This window comes from Bicyclus anynana, chromosome 1, assembly GCF_947172395.1.
Source record: "Bicyclus anynana chromosome 1, ilBicAnyn1.1, whole genome shotgun sequence".
Taxonomy (NCBI): Eukaryota; Metazoa; Arthropoda; class Insecta; order Lepidoptera; family Nymphalidae; genus Bicyclus; species Bicyclus anynana.
In genome coordinates, this window is record NC_069083.1 from 12,770,010 (window position 1) to 12,786,158 (window position 16,149).

Genomic DNA, 16,149 nt, shown 5'->3' on the forward strand with positions numbered 1-16,149 from the left:
AATGTGACATAATAAAGAAAAACAAGACAAGTGCGAGCCGGACTCAATCACCGAGGGTTCCGTACAAATTCCTCGTCATAATACCTATATTAAAGTCATAAACTATAAAAATAATTTAAAATCTTTTTACTCTTGTGCCAATACACAGATACTATGACTAAGAAAGAGATTTAAGACAGTATTTACCTAATTGTCAAAATTCTTAGTTTCACATTACCCTTATTTGCATGAATTTTAATTTCCTTGAGAGTGTCGAAATATACCTTATTTGTAGCTTATACAGCCGTCTCTTTTTTTACCTTATATTGGAAGTTTATTTTTAAAAACTTCAAGGGAATGATTTTTATATGATTTTAATTTCAACGTGTTCCTTAGATAAAGGGTCTTAATATACAGACAAACAGACGAACGGTAAAATTAGTGATCCTATAAAGATTCCGCTATTTATTTTGTGGCACGGAACCTTAAAAGTTATTCCCCACGCGTTATACCTATGTATGGTCTCTCCATAATCACACAAATTCGATACAGCAGGGCCCGTAGCCATAAGGCACGTCGATTCTCTTTCTACAATCACAAACGTTTCGAAAATTAACGAATGCATGGAAATGCCATTTATTACGTCACGTACACTTGATTAAGTTACCGATCGAATCTGTCTATTAGCGTTAGTAGAAAGAGAATAGACGTAGCACATGGCTATAGGTTTAGATATTTAATTTCGTATCGCTTAAAAGTATTTAGCAAAGTAATTCAATCTATAAAGAAAGAAACAAGTGTGGACCACCAATCTGTAATTTGTAAGGTACCCTAAGTAGAAAAGTAGGTCATCATCATCATCATCAGCTGATGGATGTCCATTGCAGGACCTCTTGTAAGGATTTCTATAGTATGTATGAAGATAACATCTATCTATTAAAAAAAAACTAAAATTCTTTCTCTAATCATTAAATCTAATCAATTAATCATTAAGTAATAACATTAACATTAACAATTGAAAATTTTGAAAAACCCCCGAAGGTCATGAAGTTATTAATTACACTCTCGATGAAGTGCGCTTTCATTTGAGACCCCACTCGAGTATATTTGATATTCGGTTATTCTTCTCACTTTCATCCCCACAACTTTTAAACGGCTCATCCGATTTTCATCAAACATGTCTAAGGACACTTCCCCGTAAGTCACCTTTTATATAAAAAAACTAAATTGAAATCGCTTCGTCCGTTCAGGAGCTATGATGCCACAGACAGACTGACAGACAGACAGACACGTCAAACGTATAACACCCCTCTTTTTGAAATTGAAATTAATTTAATTTATTATTTAGATTATAGGAATGACTTTAAAAGGCATACTGAACCGGCGGCATCCGTCAAATGGGTATTAAACAAAAAAAATTGCGTTCTTCATAAAAAATAAACCACAGTTAAAATAAGCACCAAAAGGAATTCATATCAAAAATTATACTGCGGACTTTAAAACATAATTCAGGAGGTTCGTAGTAAATCTTAAAATACTTAAATTCGCGCTCGTCAAATGCCGTCGTCGAAAATTGTCAGAGTTTCGCTCGGTCATTATCGCGGCTAGGGTTGCCAGATCGCCAAACCTAATAGCAGGACAGTTGGACTGACGCGCTAGTTTGGCCGGACATTTGGGTAAAATGGCCAGGCACAGTATTGATCTCAGTTAGGTACCTGCGACAAGTATTTTTTGTGTAATATTATGCTTTTTTGATTATTACAACAAATCTTGCTAAATTCTAATGAAATATAAATCGAACCCATTGCCAATCAGTCATACTTTATTATTATTCAGTCAAAAAAAGTCAGTGGTGTAGCAAGCTTTGGAGGGACTCTGTATCAAAATTTGTTAGCCCAAATGAAGATTTCTCACAAAAGAAACAAAATAAAAATGCTTAAAATAAATATGACAGTGACTTTTGCTTTCACATGTAAGGAGCCCATGAAGCCCGTGGGCAATGTATCATTGATACGGCTGATACGTCGAAAACTACGCCAATGAATCTGTCAAAATTAAATTCTATTCTAGTCTAGCACATGCTTGACGCTGGCTCATTTGCGAAATCTTGACATTTTTTATTTTGGCCGGACACAATCAACAAACCTGCTATGTCCGGCTTTATCCGGACGCCTGGCAACACTAACCGCGGCAGGCCGATGGGAATAACTAACAAGCATGGGCCGTGTCTCCACGCTATGGGAATCGCCTACGGTGGGCCATCCATTTCCCTAACCACTAATCATGCCTGTCATTTACCGTCGTTTATCATCCAAAGTATATACGACATAGCAAATATTGTGTGAGGTATTTTATATTAGTTCACATAATAGGATACCTAGTTGACTCATATCAAATTTAATAGGTATCGTATGATTTCGTAATAGTAGTAGTGCAAGTTGTCCAAAATATTTTACCACTTTTAATTAAAAGTAGTAAAATATTAATTGAGAAACTCGAGTTAAAAATTGAGTATTTAATTTTTACGTACGCAACTTTGAAATTACTAAATATATTTTGAAAAAAAATTACTCCAAACGCCAAAAATACTTTCGGCCTTTTCGTGACGTCATAGTCTTAGTAAAAATATACACGTCAAACTAAAGGATGTCAGATTAAATGCTTTGAACCGATCTAAATAGTTTTAATATTTTTATAACGTAACATTTTAAATTCTTTATTTAATTAGGTAAAATCATAACTGCTTAACAATTCTAAGCTTATTCAATAACTTAAGCAATAATAAAGTAAAACAGATCATCATGGAATTAGTATCTAAACTATGGATCCTCTCTTCATGTAAAATATTAATTATTGCACCAAAACTTTTTTTAAACATAGACTAGACACTTTGGGAAACGAAATAGAAATATTAAGTAAACGGTTTTAAAATCAAAATTTTAATCAATTATAATTATAAAATGAAATTCAGAACATACTGACAGACTATAAAATGAGAAAAATCATAATTAACATCAGTAAGAAAGTTAGACATGAAAAGCGAAGCCGATTTGGCGCGCTTGCAATACTTCTGCATTCTTTCAATTTTCGGTAGGTATATCACCGTAACATTTTAAGAACAAGACCAGAATTAATGATGAGACAAACATATTTTGGGGTTATTTAGTTTTTAGGCGGAATAATTACACGATGTCCATTATGAGACGATTAGAGTTTTTGTGGGAGCGGGGAATGCACAAGAGAGAATACCTCCACGTCAGACATAATAAAGTAACAAAGAAAAATTTCATTTTGGTTTTGTTATCTAGTTTATTAAAATTGTAACATATACCTGTAGCATCTCTGAAAAACAAAATTCAACAAGGCTTTTATGTTGATAACGCACAAAACAGACATATATAGGTACAGAGGCGCCCAGGTGTCGGCAAACTTTTCGAGCTTTAGGTAAACTGAAGAACCTAGGTAATCTGAAGAAACGTTACATAATACACAAGCGTTAATAAAGTTTTAGGCTCCAGCAAAGTGCTTTTAGTATGTTTCAAATATACGTGTATAGAAATGTACATGCAATAAACACGTAAATAACTCTATAATCCAGGTTTTTAAGAGAATAATAATATTAATATGAGTACCTATCCCAAGATTCGTAAGACCTTTATGTACTAGTGAAAGTCTCGTTACAATCGGTTTAGCCGTTTCACATATTACAGCCCGGACAAACAGACAGACAGACAAATATTTTAAAAAACTTGATTATGTGTTGGTATCGTTTAAATAACTATAAGCACTTGATAAAACGTAATTATTTTGAAATCACAGACACACACTTTAATTTTATTTTAAGTATTGATGATGATAAAATACGTATTTGTGAGTCTAAATCCTTTCAAATTCAGCCGCTGTTTAGGGTGTGTAGCCAGCATCAATAATACACTGTAATCTTTGGCCAGCATTCGAACAGAACATGCAAATATTTGCAAACAACACGAAGTATTATTATTAGTAAGATTAATTAATAAAGGTAGATAAAAAGATGGATACTTACATCCAATTACCCAAATAAACGCAATTACCCACATTTCTACATGTTGCGTTATAAACGCCGCTTTATATAAGGCGGCGCGTCTCATGTAATTAGTGATTAATTTCTTTTTGCCGACACTACCGATATCCTCTGGATAATTGTACCTCACACGAAAGTATTACATAATAAGGGCATTCACCTTCAACGGTAAATTATATTGAGACGTGTGTTTATTTTTATAATGAAAAAAGTAATATCAGAAATTAAACCGGGCTACTGAAAAGTCGTGCTTTAAAATTGAAACAGAACAATATTGTCAACTGAAATGACTTTGAAACTGACTGAAACAGACTTTGTAAGGTCAAAATAATCTAAACTATTTTCCATTAAAAAAATTTAATGAATAAATAAAATGAAGTATTTTATTTATTCATTAAATTTAAATTAAATAGGTATACTGTTAATCCTTTGTTTAAATTTAATTATTAATTTTACTTACACGTATTTTACTAATATCACTATCTTTACTCTGTTATTATTTTAAAGTTGTTAATACTACTGAGACTATGCCACTTTGACTGAATCTTACGATCTTTTATGTTACGTACATATCTAATTCATAGAAATTAAATTAGGCTTTCAGATCATAAAATTTAGGTAAAGTCTGTAAAATCGAACTGGAGTTAACTTTGTTTAAGTTGTTTAATTTTGTTTCGTTTTCTGTTATCTTTTTTCAGTCCTAATAGTGAAGTCAGCAGTCGGGATTTTTATTTTTTATTTATAAAAAAAAACAATTGTTATCGATAATGTTACGCATTCAATTTCCAATTAACCCGTCTCTGATTAAAAAACCTGGTCACGTTAGCTGATAGATCCACAGATGTATGATATTGATGTATATTGTCACATGTGTGCCCGCGACTAACAAACTTATATTTTATCATCATAGCAGAAGGTTGTAATTCAATTGATCTACGATCTTTCAGTTTTTAGAGAGGATGTCTTCCGTTGTATGAATAGGTACGTACTACACTTACCTTCATAAACGTACTCGTTACTGCGTATGTAGGTAAGCCAAAATGTCAGTGAACTTTCAAAACAGTTCTTTGTTGGGCTAAGCTACGTGGGTCATTGATTTTGGACCAGCTATGTATTAAGAATGGCGTTCTTACAGAAATGCTTTCTTATAGAATAGGTCGGATTATTGTTTCAAAATAAAGATTTTCTGTTAATAACGATAATAAAATTAATGTTAAAATAAATAAAATTGTCTACTAAAAGAAAGGTCCCACCGAGATTTGAACTCGGATCGCTGGATTCAGAGTCCAGAGTGCTAACCATTACACCATGGAACCATTGAAGTGGAGAGCGAATAAGAGGAATATAAAATTAGTAGACTTGCAAAGAAAAGATAATATTTTCGATTTGTTCGGATTAGAAGTTAAAATAAGTAAAATAATCGACTTCTTCGTAATAAATGATCGCATGATACTAATGTCCTGGAAAAAACGCTAGAATTTTTAAAAAAAGGAAGATCTATTAAATAATTATTCAAGTTGGTATCTGCCTACATTAATTTACCAACTTAAATTAGTTTTTATTGGAACGCTCATTTAACAAATGCTATAAATTCTCTACCATTTTATTTATGTATGTCCTCTTTTTAATTTTTTTAACAATGTTATTACAAAATATTAACACTATTAAAAATTTATAAAAAAAAAATCAACCCCCCGCTGCGGCACATTTGAGTGCCCAAGCAACCGGCGGTGAGGGCTCCAGAGTGAGGAGCCTTCTGTATCTGACTCTTGATCCAACAGTTAAGTGAAAACTTCTCGCTTTTTACGATATTGAATTATTGACTCAAGTAATTTTTTTCAAGTTTATATTTATTAAGTTAGCTACATATTTTACATTAATAACGTAATTAAAATATATTTTACTACAGTATATAAATAGGTAAAATCTCTTTTATGAGAGTATATCAACCTACGTTCGTTTTACCGCTCCGGGCATCTAGCCAACAGTCCGCTCTTTTCGAAATAGTTATGTAAGTAGGTAGGTAGGTCACAAAAATAAACATATAGCTTACTTCATGATAGCCCAGTGGATTCCGATTGGAGATCTCTGTTTCCGATTCCGGAAAGTATGGTTTCGAATCCAACTTTTCAGTTGTGTGCAGTTTAAGAAATTAAATATCAAGTGTCTCAAACGGTGAAGGAAAAAAATCGTGAGGAAACCTGCACACCTGAGAAAAATCTTAATTCTCTGCAAGTGTGAAGTCTGCTAATCCGCACTGGGCCAGCGTGGTGGACTATTGGCCTAACCTCTCTCATTCTGACTCGAGCTCAGCAGTGTGCCAAATATGGGTTGATAATGATTACTTCTATTTAGTATGTAAACATGTACGTTTATATACCTACTCGTACCCAAGCCTCTATTGTTCAATGACGCTAAGCGATAATTTAAAACTTCCTTTGTGGTAACTACCCGAATTTACGGTATTGGAAAATAGAAAGCTCTAATATAAAATTTTCCTTAAAAAATGTATAACTACTACTACTATTACTACGGACCCCTCCAAGTTTGTTCTCGTGAAGTCCCTTGACGAAAATGAACCATAACTTTGGCGTTGACGTAGGATATTTCATGAAGAGACGTCTATGATCTCAGTACATTTCAGTACACAGACTCATATTTAACCAGAAACCGCGTGTTCATGAGTAGTTATGAAATCCAATCGTCCTAATGTTTGCTACCCACTATGATGCTGCTATTTTAATTTATTCATTTATCAAAGGTAAAAAATATTTCAATTGTGATTATCAGCGCGTAAGATATTTCACATCAAAAATTCATTTTAATTGTTAACTGTAGATTGTGTCCTATTTGATTTAACTTTGGTTTATACATAAATTCAAAATTTCCATAAAAATCGACACAATCTAAAATCGAAGCGCGGCAAATGACACTAATATTTTTGGCGCGCTTGCGGTATCTTGCTAAATAAAAGTCTGTTAAGTGTACTATTCTAATATTGCCAACCACAAACATAGGTATCTTTGCATATCCAATTTCATAGTCATGAGCACTATGCATGCAACCGTTAATTATTACACAGATAAACAAGGACAACTAATTACTCTGTACCCATTATGTGCATACAGTCCTACTTGTATGCTTGAACATGTGATGTGTTCCAGTAACTTGAATCTAGGTCCTTTTGTTATATTCTTAACTGTATTTAAAATTGAAGAAACCATCTTCAATTTACACATTTACCTACGAGTACCTACTTTATTATGTTTTGCCGTGTTAATTTATATATGTAACATCAAATTGTATAGTATGACAGTACCCTTCTTTGGTAAGACCTGCAGGCAAATGAAATAACTTGTTATGTCGCGGAAAAATAGAAACTTGCCAACCATTAACATGTTGAGCACTTATAGCTAAAAATTAGCCAATCAAGTTTTTTGTTCAGAACAGACAGATCTTTCACAGAAGTAGCACACACGAAAGAATCATGTACCATGTCACTTAGCTTCGTGACAACCCTTCTGTGTGCTGTGTGCTGTGTCGAGTGACTGGTGCTATGAATTTTTACGATATCTCTTAAAAATATAAAACAATTGCGTTTTACACTTGGACAATTAAGGGTCTAGACCTTTAAAACATGCTACCTCCCGAGGGCTCCATGGCGGTCTACTGCCCTTACCTTACGGTAGGATCGTGAGCTGACAATTTTTCGCAATTAAAAAATGACAAAGATCAGACCATGATCTTGCCTTGGACCACTAGACTTTTTGATGCAAAGAGTATGACTTTACAAATCGATCATCATTAGAGCACTTTATCCCTAACCACGTAGTTAATAGATATCTAACTAGTTTCTACGAGTACAACCAAATCAAATTGAAGTTACCAACTTGCAGCCGGACCGGTTTTATAGATACCGTCAACGAATCTTGTGTACAGTGTAGGCAAATGTGCAAGTGGCGGCATACACTCGGAATTATCTAGTAGCTAATAAAGTGTCTGAAGCTCCCGATACCCCTGCATAACATTATGCTAGTTATTTCAAGACGTACATAATACTTAGGTACTGCAGTATAACAGGCGGGCGGCCTTGCGGTGTATGACCTCACGCAGGACCTCGTAGCTACCTGATGTCCAATGACCGAGACAACCCTTATCTATATCCGGACTAACTACCTCGTCTATTCGACTTTGCTGCAATAAGCCGAGTTTGTTCCACGTCATACTCGTTTCTTATATTAACTGCAGTTTGTCTCGCCAAAACTCAAAAACAGCTTGATCAAATTTAAATATTATTTCATTAAAACACAAAAGGTACAACTAAACTAATAAAATAGTCATACATTAAAATAAATTAACTAAATCTATAAAATTATTTTAAATTAAAACTAATACTTAAAAATACTTGCCACCTTTGTGGTGGTGCCATCACACAGGCAGGCAGCATTACCACGTTGAATTGCGATAGAAATTCGTTGAAAAAGTTTTTCTCGAAAGCGAGAAAGCTGCCTGCCCGAGGGTTGTATGTTGTCTCACTGAGGCGTTTGCTAATATCCTTGTGCAGATTCTTGGCGCTTCTGCCCCACGGGACAGAACCTAGTCCTGTGTCTAGTGTCTCGATTCCAAACGGGACGAATTCATATTGGGCGCCGAGACAACTATATTTCAGTATCTTTTGATACGCAGGATTTCCTGAGCTAATAACGTGTAGGTTAATATTGTGCGCGTAAATAATTGACTGATTTAAGTCCTTGTGGACCGATAATACGTCGCGAGATGCAGTCGGCTCTAAGTCGAGGTTTTTGAAAGGCCTTAAAGAGATTGGACGTTCATCATCTACATTTTTTTGAAAGACCTATCTAATCAAAATACGATCGAGTAAAAAAGTCCTCCTTGCTTTAAACCGGAACCAAAAACCAAAAATACTTATAAATAGTTTTGAAGATATATTTCATAATTTTGTAGCGTGCAATTTATGCATAACCAAGACAATTTAAAACTGTTTCACACCAAGTATCTCTGAATTAACTGAAACGGAGTTTGAGAAACTTGGTTTCAACTAAAGTTTCAGCGCGAAAACCAAAAATGTCTTCAAAAGTTTCCCAAAGTTTAGCATGTTCCTGCGATGTTTGCCTTGCGAATTCGTAATGAGTTTTCGTCAATTAAAACTGTTTACATGTGCAATTACTGGGCAAGGTTCCGCAGCGCCGGGTCAGGGGTGAGCACGTAATAGTTTTGACGCGGCAACTAACACATTAGTCATGGTAGCATTGAAAATTGTTTCAAGATACATCATTTACAGGGTTACCATGTTTTTGTCCTTATCTTGTATTTCCGAAATAATTATTAAAAAAACTCATTTCGGAAATACAAGACATCACATAATTGTCAGACTACGAGTATTTTAACGGCCAGGGGTGTGATGTCGCTATTTATTCCGCTATATAAAGTTTTATTATTATTTCAACTTTATTTGTATGGGATGACAAAACTAAAATGTTACTAACAACGAAGTTGCCATGATAATTGAACGATGAAAAAGCGCTGTAACTTTATTGAATGCAGGGACAGTTTGCCAGCGTAAAGAGAAAAAGACATATTATCCACCATTAGTGGCTGAGTTGAAATGTCCCTCTCTCTTTGATCCCATCGCAATGAAAGAGAAATTGTCATTTTCGACTGTAGTGAATCATTCAAATCGACTGAAATAATCTGCAACTGTTGAGTTTCTTGCCGGCTACTCTCATCTGTACCTGCCTTCCGAACCAGTAGAGTCTTTACAAATTGTCAACCTTGACGTTTTAAAAAGCTTGTAAACTAAGCCTACTTGGAACAAATTTTTTTTTAAAACGTTTTAAATTAGAGGTAAATTTCAAGACTTGTTCTATGAAATTAAAACGCTTGGAAGCCCTAAACTTAACATGTAACAACATGGGAAATATACTTGATTAGTTTTATTTATTACCTACATGCTGTATCATAATCAATGACGTCTTATTATGAAATGAATTGAGCATGTATAGAAAATTTTAATAGTTGTCGTGACATCCTGTAAGTATGTACATAAACACTACACAGCATTTAAACAGTCCTGTTTGTTTATTTTTTGTTATATGACTTAACCAGCTGACGCTCGCGATTTCGTCCGCGTGGAAAAACTAGATTACCATAATGAAAGGTGCGTCAACACATATAGATAAACATATATTATCGCGGATTTTTTAGCGTGATACATGATTTTTTCGTAATTTTTGCCCTCAACGGAAGCCCTCAAAAGGAAATATTTTTCGCGTTTTTGCCACATTTTTTTACTGATTCTCCGCTCCTAATGGTCGTAGCGTGATGTTGCTTTATAGCCTTCTTCGTTAATTGGGCTATCTAACACAAAATGATTTTTTCAATTCGAACCAGTTAGTAGATTGGAGCGTTAAACCAAACAAACAAACTCTTGAATTTTATAACATTATACTAAAAAGTACAAATTATATAAATATACATTTTATATAATCTCCTTTAAAAAAAAATACCTTCGTGGCTGCTAAACTCGAGTCAAAGACATCTATCCTAAACAAAAAAATTGCAAGCTCATAAATTGTTTCGAGTAATACGAGTATGAGCACAATAAGAGTTATTATACTAGAATATTGTAAAAAATCTTACAACAAAGCAAATATTTTTCATATCAGTTATTTTTTGTGAAACAAAAACATCGATCTACCAATGTACATGGGAACCTAATGAATCATAGCATACCTTTTGTACGTCTTAACAATGAGCTTTATCTCTTATCAGGAAAACAAGCGGGTGTGTCTACACATCATTGTTCGTTTTTGTTCAACATTAAATAACTATTGGACTATTGGCCTAACCCTTCTCATTCTGCGAGGGGACTCGAATTCAGCAGTGAGCCGAATATGGTTTGATATAATCATGATGTTGATCCATGGACTAAGAGCCTGCGTTAGTCAGACTTACCTCATTTCATGAAGGCTGAAAGCTTGTTCGAATTGCCGATGGACGTTAGGGTCTCAAGGTGCTGGAATGGCGACCCCGCACAAGAAAGCGCAGTGTTGATGGAGCTACACTACCAGATGGGCCGACGATACAAGCGAGTCGCAGAGATTCGCTGGATGCAAGTGGACACAGTATCGTGATGTTTGGAAGTCCCTATAAAAGGCCTATAACCTGCAGTGGACGTCCATCGGCTGATATGATGATGATGAACCATGCTCCTATACCATCGGCCATCGGCTCTTCGAACTATGTGCCCCGCTCATTGCCACTTTGCAACTCGTTGAGCTATGTCGGTGACTTTGGTTCTTTTGCGGATTTCCTCACTTCTGATTCGATCACACATACTCCTAACATAGCTCGTTCCATCGTCCGCTGTGTGACTTAGCTCCAGTAAGTCCCGCCTAAACGCCATTTATACGTCTATTGCCCTATTATACTTAAGAAATGGTGGTTTTATTTTTCGTAAACCAGTGAAGTCACTGACCAATGGTCGCTTTTGTTTTTGAATCAATAGCACTTCACGTAAACCTAAGCGGTGCTTACGAATAAAAGGATCTCAATGGCACTTCAGTTTGCGCGTTTTAACAAAAGGTTTTATCGACCTTTTTGAGAGTACGAACATCGTGAATACTTTGACTTCATATTCATATACGATAAATCTAAACGTCAGTAATTAGAAGTCATAGTCAGTATATCATTCTTTAGAACAGGGTAATTTATCACTTTGCTAAAATTCTTTAAAATATATTGAACGATTTAACTCCTGAGCTGTTTCCCATAAAACACGATGAACTATCTACCTGATCTATCAAAACTACGGCCCGTTACAAGGCCAGCCCCTGTAGATAAGTGACACGTCGATTCTCTTTCTACGATCGCCGTAGAAAGAGAATCGACGTGTCACTTGGCTACAGGGGCAGACGACGTCTCAGAAATAAGCTGAAACTGTCTCTCCTTAATCACCGCTGATACCTAAAATCTTGTATTACACAGCTTAACACACGCTGTTCCGAAATTTCATAAGTTTGCATAGTACTACTGGTAGGTAGGGGCAAGATTATAAAAGAAACATCTAAAACTAGTCATTAACGTAGCTAGCTAGTCATAAACCTGGTATAATCTAGTATTAGTCTGGTAGTAGTAAAAATACAAAGGGTTCAAGATAACATTCAAATGTGAAGCTTCTGTTAACTAAATAAGTGCCCGTAAGACAAGGATAATAGCTAAGTAGCCTTGATACGGTTCAAAGCCTTTATTAACTACAAGCTACAACTCAGTACACATACATTTTTTATTACAATTTATTATAACAATGTACAAATGACAGACGGTAAGGTTTGTTTTTTTTAAAACAATTAACACACCTTGAATTATTATACGTAGATAGGTGATTTTTATATTTATGCAATTATTTATCAGTAGATTCCTCTAATTTTAATTTTATACAACAACTATGACTAGATGTGCTTCGCGGGTTTACTTTTGTATATAGCCTCTATTTAGGTATAGTCTATATCGATAAATGAGCCACATGAAAGTTTTTACTTTTGAAATTTTATAGAGTAGCCCATTCCGTACCATGGTAAGTAAGTAACCAATTATGAAATTTAGACCGTGGTGACTCTGACAGGTTTCGAGGACCACATCCTAAATTGTCCAAGCATAAAGATATTTTTAATATTTTGAGGAATCATACCAGACCAAACCCCTGGGCCCTGGTTTCGTGGCAACCCTTTGCTAGAGACTTACGAAGGGTTGTCGAGAAGCTTAAACTGGCGTGTAACATCACCTTCGTCGTTATCAACCCATATTCGGCCACTGCTGAGCTCGAGTCTCATCTCTGAATGAAAGGGGTTAAGCCCAATAGTTCACCACGCTGGTCCAATGCGGATTGGCAGACTTGACACACGCAGAGAATTAAGAAAATTCTCTGGTATGCAGGTTTCCTCACGATGTTTTCTTCCACCGTTTGAGACACGTGATATTTATTCCTTAAAATGCACACAACTGAATATAATACGCATCTACTTAGGATATCTTTGGTACAAAGGTAGTATATTAGGTTACTATACATACAATACAATATGGAAATGTATTCCAATAAATGTAAAGTATGGTGTCCAACACAGTCTGTACACAACGGTTGTCACGCGCGAAGAATGTAGCTGCATAAAAATGTGGAATGCAGCACAACAGTCTGCCCATCAAGCCATTGAAGATAGCCACTGATTGCCATAATGATGTGGCTATTTCTCCGCATTGACATTCCTGATAGATTATGACTTCATGTGCTTTATATCCATTGACTGACTCGCGGTAACTGTACCGATAATTCTAAAGCTCCGCATCGTTTTATTCTACGCATCATTTAGTTCTGTATCGTATTTTCTGTTCATTGTTATGTACTAACTGTATTTTAACTGTACTTAATGGTTAATAGCTGACGTATCCAATTTGATGTTCAACGTACATGTGGATCGTTTGAACATTTTTATTAAAGCTTAAGATTTTTGTAAAATTTTTAATCATTATCACTATCAGCATTTTTAACAGCCCATTCCTGGGTCAGGCCTCCTTACAGGAGAGGGGTCCTTCGACCCACCATGCTTTCCAAGGCGGGTTGATGGGCTTTTTTTTTTCTTGGATAGGCTTGCGCTTGACTACAATTATGCCTGATGGTAACCAATGATGAGGTCTAAGATAAAGCGCGCTTGCATAGAAGATGCCTTGCCATTAAGTGAAGGTGCACTTTAGGGTGATATTGCCAAATTCATTAAGGACCACTATCAGATGTTAATTATAATGAAATAACTTTGAACGATGGCTTAACATGCTCTCCGAGGAGGAGGTAAAACATCACCAATTCTCTAGAATTTTTAACTGAAAATTTCTTAGAAGACAGAAAACTCAGTGCCTTAAAGCCCGCCCCAGGTTTCGAACCCTGAACCTCGTGATCCGAAACCACATAGGCTAACTACAATTTTTTTTTTTATTAGTTCTATCTACAACATGACACTAGCGTAATTAGCAGAGGTCATTAGGGAGTTAAATATTAAAGTTCTACGAGTAGGTAGGTATTGTTCACACGAATAGGGGCACTATCATTGAGGCTATTGTCTGTTCTAGTTGGGGTAATTTAGAAAAGTATAAAGTACATATAGTATGTACATTTTTTTTTAATTTGCGTTTTAAGAGTATAAAACTAAAATTTATAATTATATTACTTTATTTCTTAATTAATCTACAAGCACTTTACCACCGGTCCGGAAGACGAGTTCTTGTGAGATGAGACGAAAAAACTCAACAGTTTCTCTTTAACATTAATAATAATTAATTAAAACATTCCTCTCTCTCATTTGTTTATTTGTAATTGTAAACAACATTAAACATTTATTGTTTAAAAATTAAAATTATAAATGGAATTGAATGTTCAATAATTTACAGAATAGGCGTAATAAAAAAAAAATATAAAAAATATATGATTACAGTTCCAAAATTTTGTTAGCGATCTAATCTTAGATTTAGCTTAGATTGGTCTACTCTTTACTCTAAGTAGGTATTTACTAATTAGTAATTACCCAACAACGACGACAACGGTAAAACTTCGTAAAGTAGCCCTAGGACAGTAAAAAAAGTGCGAGTTGGACTCGCCCAGCGAGGGTTCCGTACGTAAAATCACAACAAGTTCAGGAATCGAATTGCGCAGTTTCGCTTTTTTCTGAATTTCAGTTCCCCGGTTTTTGAGATTTAATTACAAATGTATAGCTTTGAGATTTTTCCTTATACATGTGGTCTATAACGAGGTTATTAGCCAAACTTCATAGTTTTAGGTTAACGGGAAGTACCTTATGAGTTTCGATTCCTTTAAGAGTATCGAAACGGCCGTGATTTTTACATACACCTAAAAGTTTGATTTTTCATAACTTCAGTACAGAGACAGTAGAATACGGTTTTTCCAACTTTGTACCTAATATTAGTCTTGACGGACAACAAAGTGATCGCATTCTGGTTTTTCCTTTTGAAGTAAAGAACCATAAAAACAAAAGACCTTCGTTACAATGGATTTTTGACGACATAATTGCCAAGACTTCGCCTTCCGATTACAAGTAGGTCCATCCTGCTTAACGATTTGGAAACGCCGACCGCCTCCGGCGTTGTGGCGGCAGTGCTGTGAGTGTGTCAAGTAACGGGTCTCGCCGCGTCGCACGCCGCACCCGCTGCTGTACGCAAGTGTCTCCTGCTGCCACAGCTGTGGCGTGCACACGATTTTAACTAGGGTAGGCACTATGTTCAAATAGTACTAAATCAAAAATTCCTTTAATACAGAGGGCCTAGTCATCATCATCATCATCATATTTGTAGGGACTTCCAAACATTACGATACTGAGCCACCTGCATCCAGCGAATCCCTGCGACTCGCTTGATGTCGTCAGTCCACCTGGTGGGGGGTCGGCCAACACTGCGCTTACTAGTGCGGGGTCGCCATTCCAGCACTTTGGGACCCCAACGTCCATCGGCTCTTCGAACTATGTGCCGTGCCGTATGTGTGAACAAGAGGGCCTAGTGGCAGTTTGATACTGTGACGATCACGTTAACGTAAACGCGAATTTATAAGGAATTGAAAAAGCGCCATCTAGTGGCACTACTGCACAACTGTTTCATTCCATAAAAAATCGCGTTTACGTTAACGCGATAGTAACAGTATGAAAACATTGAAAACTCCCACTAGGCACATAGGTCTTGAATATGCAGTGTTTTTTGCATCTATGAAGTGCACGCCTTTGTATCGCAGTAAGCACGCTGTTGTTTTAGGGTATTATTAGGTATTACTACCGTTGCTTATTGCTTAAGCTTTGACTGTTGTGTGTGGGTCAAATACTGGAATGCCAAAATATAATCTTCTTCCTCTGTAACCCTTCTTAAGTTATTTACGCACAGATTTTAGACATAATATCTAGGACACTAAGATCAGTAGTCCAGGACTGGGGCATGATATTATAAAGTATATCTTCTTTTTCCTCACTCATACCGGAGCGTAGCGTAGCCAGGATTGTATCTAAGGGGGGGGGGGGGGGGGCAACTATACTTAAATT

The 16,149-nt window shown here is 35.7% G+C and overlaps 1 protein-coding gene and 1 non-coding gene across 3 annotated transcripts in view; both read right to left on the reverse strand.

Annotated features, from left to right (window-relative positions):
* The window catches only part of LOC112043038 (uncharacterized), a 69,203-nt gene that overhangs the window by 14,675 nt on the left and 38,379 nt on the right, over nucleotides 1-16,149 (reverse strand). The window lies entirely within an intron of this gene.
* Nucleotides 5,287-5,358, reverse strand: Trnaq-cug (transfer RNA glutamine (anticodon CUG)). The gene has a single exon. It is a non-coding gene; the product is annotated as a tRNA-Gln (tRNA).